At 33.2% G+C, this 6,914-nt stretch overlaps 1 protein-coding gene across 1 annotated transcript in view; it reads left to right on the forward strand.

The window, feature by feature from the left end:
* LOC108548387 (uncharacterized protein PFB0145c) overlaps positions 1 to 6,914 on the forward strand; it is a 104,920-nt gene that overhangs the window by 6,312 nt on the left and 91,694 nt on the right. The gene's annotated exons all lie outside the window — the stretch shown is intronic.

The raw sequence follows: 6,914 nt of genomic DNA on the forward strand, positions 1-6,914 counted from the left end.
GCAAAATAATTAAACTATATTATTTATAATATATATTATATTTATGTTATAAATGTAATATATAATAATATAGAATATAAATATAATTTAATTACTCGTACATAAAATATATGTGCAAAATAATTAAACTGTACTATTTATAACATAACTGATTTATGTTAATATAATTGTGTATATGTTTGTGAGTGATTTATGGGTAATCATAATCAACTATACGCATAATATATGTATAATTAATTAAATTATACTATGTACAATCCAACTGTTTTATGATAATACAATTACATATATGTGTACGAGTATTGTATGAGTAATCATAATCAACTATACACAACATATATGTACAAGTAATTAAATTATACTATCTATAATACAATTGACTTATGTTACTATAATTATACAGAATGTCTCAGGAACGGTAGTAGAACCGGGAAGTGGGTGATACTACATAAAAAAACAAATCGAAAAAAGAGAATAAATTTTTTTCATTTGAAGCTTCGTTGTCGAGAAAATCGACTTTGAATATTCACGGAGTTGCACTTAACTTCGACGTACGATTAGATAGATGGAGCATCAGTAGACCGGTGTACTCTGTGAATATTCAAACCCGATTTTCTTAGCAATAAAGCTTTCAACGAAAAAATTTTATTCTTTATTTTCGATTTGCTTTTTCACGTAAAATCACCCAGTTCCCGATTCTACTACCGTTACTGGGACACCCTGTATATACATATACATACGTCTACGTGTATACATATACAGGGTGTTCTGGATGAAGCTTCGAATGAACAAATTTTATTCTTTATTTTCGATTCGTTTTCATGTAGAATCACCCAGTTCTGTGTTCTACTACTGTTGTTGGGACACCCTGTATATATATAGACATATGTGTACTTACGTGCATACGTATACAGGGTGTCCCTGGGTGAAGCTTCGAATGAACAAATTTTTTTCTTTATTTTCGATTTGCTTTTTCACGTAGAATCACCCAGTTCTCGGTTCTACTTCCGTCTCAGGGACACCCTGTATAACAAATACCCCTGTTCTCTTTCATACCGGTACCAAAGAGAGGAGAGGAGCATTACGACAAGAACATCTGCAGTTAATAAAACAAACCGATCTTGGCTGCATTTATTCGGAATTATTCGTTGTGCAGGAGGTTCGCACGTCAATGATACGCATTTGGCGCCCTCGCGTGGCCGACTCATTGTCGTCGGCGGTGACAATAGGGAACAAAGTAAACGGACTCGTTCACCGCGACCGTTATTCATTGTTATGCGCCGTGACGTGGACCACGGCCGCGTTTAGCCTCGTTAAGAACAATTAAAAGTAACCGACGAACCGAGTATTGCTTAATTGCCGCCCGCGAACATTCCCTTCAAGACCTACCCAGGCCCCATTCTAGGCAGATTCGAAAAGTTCGCGTGCGCGGGGAGCACACGTGGTTCCGGATCACAATGGAAGACTACTGTTCGAAGGAATAGTTGGTTTCAACACGTTCACCGCGTATATTTTTCATACGTATTGCTACTGTGCTGTTCTGCAAACTAGAATTCTGTGAGAATATGGAAAAATGGTATGATATTAGTATGATGTTATACTATCGTTTGTATTTATTGGGTATAGTATATTGGTATTAATATTGGATACATACAGGGTGCCTAAAAAGGTTGGGATTAAACTCAGACTACGTGTTACTGAGGTCAAGTAAATGAAGAAGGTCCATATAAACTTATATCCAAAAAAGCTTTATTTTCTTCAAATTTTTCTTTTTTTTGTTGACTTTTCGAATATTTATAAGTGTCACAAAAATCATGAATATCATTAAAGGCTTATATCTTTTTAATAAAGTATTTTCGAGCATAAGTTATATGAACTTTGACCCCAGTAACACGTAATCCAAGTTTAGTCCCAACTTTTTTGGACACCCTGCATATACGAACAGTGTACTCATATTAATTCTTGAGAGCCCTTGGGGTTTCTTTTCACCCACGGTTCCCTTAGCTATTTAAAACGCATTAAAATTGTGCGATATTAAGATCCAATTAATATTGTAATTAGAGTATTATTAATGAGTATTATTAGATTATCACTAATCACTACTAATAGTACTGTAATAATTCTAATTTTCAGTTGCAAGTTAATTATCGGTAATAATTGTCGTCGTCATCTGCAATTGTTATTATTATTGCAGTATTATTGATGATTACAGTATTATTAATGGAAATTAAATTGCAACTGAAGATTAGAATGGATATTATCGAAGAAGCTGCGAAAAGATAGTTCCAAATTACAGCTGAATTTAAGTTCCAGCTCCGTGCGTCAGAAATATGGGCCGTGGTGGCGCTAGTGAGTTCTGTGTAACATCGTCTTAAGACTGTGATGATAACAAATGAACAATGAACAACATACTGAAATTTGTTATCTTTCTATTAATGACTATTATTGACTCTGATTATTATTACATAATAACATTGTATATAGCTACATTTTTGATCCATTCTTCCATTTAATTCATCTGTAATAAATCTATTGTAAATATTATGTGTATTGTTACATTAATTTTTAATTTTATTCATAGTTTTGAATCTATGTTTGCTATATTATATTTATATATTATATAATATTTCTAATCTGTTTGCTATGTATTTGCTTAATTTTTGTTATGCAAATACCAGTATTTATTTTAGATATATATCTTCAATTTTCAATTGAATTAATTTATAAATCAACATTCAAATGAAGCATACATTTACTTTATAGTGTTGTCCATTTCTTAAGAGTATAATAATTAAACAAATAGTAATGTCGCAGTCTTTTCGTATAATTACATTTGTATTATTCTGGACTCCTTAGTTGTATCATATTCAGCCTGTATAATTAGAGCTACGCATTTCCGTAGCGACCATGATGATGCCATATGAATAGCTACACTATTAGATCCATACTAAAATGTGTACATACACTACTATACCATAATCAAACTCGTACAGAGCACTTCCGTTTCATAATACGTTAGAACGTCATGACACCGAAGGAAACAGTTGGAATAGTAGCATTTAAACATTTTTATTGTGGCCAATAATGATCACATACTTAATATCAGATGAATTACCATATATAGGGTGTTCAAAAAGTAGGATCCGAAACTTAAATGGTCCACAATCATACTTAGAGGAGTAAAAAAGTATTTAATTAATTCTTCCAAAGCAAAATTGACTTTTAGTACAATAGTTATACAAAATCAAAAATTTCAAAGCCAAATTACAAAAAAAAAAAGTACACGCAATAATCAGAAACGAATAAAACAAAATGTTTAAATTCCATTAAAGTTACACATTGAACTTCATGTAATAAAAAAATATTTAAATTTCGTTGACCAAAGTTATTATTTTTTGCACATCATAATTACAAATAATAATTAAAAAGTAGGATCCAAGACTTAAATGGTCCACAATCATACTTAGAGGAGTAAAAAAGTATTTAATCAATTCTTCCAAAGCAAAATTGACTTTTAGTACAATAGTTACACAAAATCAAAAGTTTCAAAGCCAAATTACAAAAGGAAAAAAAAATACACGCAATAATCAGAAACGAATAAAACAAAATTTTTAAATTCCATTAAAGTTACACATTGAACTTCATGTAATAAAAAAATATTTAAATTTCGTTGACCAATGTTACTATCTTTTGCATATCATAATTATAAAAATAAATATCCGTTTCTCTACTCATGCAAATGACCATGGTTATATCCCATTAATTCTGACATGGAACATTCCACCGTATCAATCGCAACGATAATTTCCCGACATTAGCCCGTGAACGGATTAGCCATAACGATTTCATCCAGCCAGATAAACCGTCCGATTAAACCCATTTTCCACGCATTCAATTTATCACGAATTTATCGCGACAATTAACGCTCTCGTTAGCGTCTCTATCCCTTCCTTTGTGAATCCTGCCAACGGTACCCGGGACCAGGTATCTGCTCTTTGTCTGTTCGTTAATTTTTCTTTTTCCTACATTCCTGGAAGCGTAACCAGTTCGCTGGAAGATGGTAGACGTAATGGTGTGCGAAGACCGTTAGTCTGGATTTTCGAAAAATTCGCAAGTTTCCCACGTGGCGACCTGGCACTCTTTTATTCTTGCGGGGTACCTCTTTACCGTTTCTTCTCCGTGAATCAGACGTTTCGGTAACGAGGACGTGTTATGCAAATTTCGGGATATTGTGGCTGTCTGAGAACACGATCCATCGGGAGTTTTCTGTTGACAGGAATTTGTAAAAAGGAAGACAAGCTTTGTTCCATTCTTACGTTTGGCTAGATTCAAAGCGACCTGCTGAGAGATTGCTGAAGAGCCTTTGGATCTTTTTGTACGACCGTAGAATGGTTTGCGGAAATTTGGAATTTTAATTGCACGAGCGAAAATTGATTATACCTAGGACAAAGGAGATAGAGGAAAAATAGTTATTTTTTAATAAAATAATTAAGAAAATTAGTAATTTATTTTAAGCACGTAGGGCGAGATGCAGGGCACAAGAATTTAATATTTTTAATATTTTAATCATTAATAGATCAATATTGCAATTTTTGTGATATTTCATTGAATATTATTTTATATTTAATATTATTGAATATTAGATTGATATTAGTAACGTTAAAAGGCACGTATTAATAAGTAAAAGTCAAAGGAGTTAAGGGGGTATTATAAAAATCGACTTCCTTTGGGATTTTTTTCTAAGGAAACCATGATACATATTGGCATGCAGTTTTGACACTCGAATTTATTTATAGTTAGAGAATATTTATAATATTTTTTTAACGAAGTTGAAGAAAATTGTGAAAATTATATAGCCTTAGGTAAATCTTAATTTTGGAAACGAGCTTGAATGAAAGCAGAAATTTAATTTACATTTTATTATATATTTCAAAATTTCTCAAAACAATTTTTTAAATAATGAAAAATGCTTCTCTAATCCAAAGATTTTTTATTTTCAGTTTACTTGATTTTTTTTCATTTTTATATACGGCTGTAAAAATAAATGAAAGAACCACGGTATTCAATATTGTAACTATATTTAATATTAATATAATAATATTCAATACTATAATTGTATATAAAAATGATAAAAAATCAAGTAAACTGAAAATAAAAAATCTTTGGATGAGAAAAATGTTTTGCATTATCTTAGAAAATTGTTTTGAGAAATTTTTTATATATATATATATCTTTTGTTATTTTTCAGAATTTTAATTTTAATTATTAATATTAATATTAAATTGATTGATTTGAAAATAATTGCAAAATGATTGAAAATGGCCGTTCTAATCCAGCGCGCTGTGCACATAAGAACCGTCCATAAGGCGCGACAATCGTTAGTGGATCTTAAAAATCGCGGTCCTTCTCAGTCATCGAACAACACGATCAAACGTTTCGAACCATCGATGCAGTTCACCCGATAGCCCATCCACGAGATTCAACGTCTCGTTAATAACTGGCCAAAGAAATCGGCGATGGTAGCGATTAACGAGTCACGTTTTCTCGACGGAGTACGCTTTCATCTTTAAATGGTCGTTCTCGATAAATCAGCACCTCAAAACACTCCGCCCTCCCCACCACTCGGCCGATCAGCCGCCGCTATCTCTCTCTGCGCGCGCATTGTTTCCAGCGCAGTCTCTAGGACGTATCTGTTGCCTAGGCGTTCTCGTTCGAATTAAAAACGTCGAATAGGTCGGACGGAAGGAAAAAGGAAGCATCGTGAGAAAAATCGCATGAAAAGAAAAGCCCGCACGTGAAATTGTGATTACAAGGGCGAACGAAGTCACGTCTCTAAGGTGAAACGTTTCCACCGTATTACGATAGCATCGAGCACGCGATTAGGCCTAGTATATATATATACGTATATACGAGCCGAGGCTTCGCCCACTATATAGGAAATTGAACGTTTTTCTCGTCTCATCGCGGTAATTTTCTGCCTATGTTACTACGCAGCCCAGGCTGTTTTTATTGTTTAATAAATAATTTCTGCTACGTTCGGGCTGGCGGCGTGGTTGTAAATACATCGTAACCCGGATACCCAGTATCGAAAATTCTTGGGAGTCGTGGCGCACGATGGTTCGTATTAACCGGTCACGATTCTTAATCTCTCGGCCGCGTGTTAGGTTCTTTAGTCGCGACATGAGCTGCTATAATGCACGTGTTCTGGCATCGTGGAGGAGCTCTCGTGTAAGGGTGCTTTGGGAGGCTCGATTACGCGCTCGAAGGGCAACCGCGTTTGGTGAAGCAACAAAATAGCGGGGTTTACTCGCGACATTGTCGAGTCGTGCAGCGTGTGTGGCGGAGTAAAGTGAGGTTAGGGCAAGGTTAAACGTGTCGGGAGGGCGCGTAATGGTAGGAATCTTCGATTAGGTCTTCGCGAATTTTTGTCTCATTTTATGCACGTGTTTTTATAGCTACTGTAAAAAGATGCAAATATGGCGTATATACGGATACTGATTTTAGGTTAGGCATCATGGAGTAGCAAACAAAATTAAATTTATGTACTAGAAATTGCTAGTAATAAAATTTGCACAATAAAATTAAGCAATTGAGCGAATAAGCAACGAAAATTTATGTAATTAAAATTCCTTTTCTCTTTGTTTTGATAAAATACTACAGATACAATACAATAGAAGATTTGTAAGGTGAAAAAATTCTAATTTAGCGGAATTAAGTAGGAAAATAATTCAGAAATAAAATAAAATTTCTGTATAATAATTTTTGGAGAAAATTTGTGAATTTTATATATTTAATAGTTAATTGTATCTCCTTAAAAATATATATGACCAAAAAAATTATATTAATTATATATTAATTATAGAATTAAAAATTATATTAATTCTAATTATATATGTAGTCACTCAACCACAGTA

The sequence above is a fragment of the Eufriesea mexicana genome, unplaced genomic scaffold, assembly GCF_001483705.2.
Source record: "Eufriesea mexicana isolate 0111107269 unplaced genomic scaffold, ASM148370v2 scaffold1601, whole genome shotgun sequence".
Classification (NCBI taxonomy): Eukaryota; Metazoa; Arthropoda; class Insecta; order Hymenoptera; family Apidae; genus Eufriesea; species Eufriesea mexicana.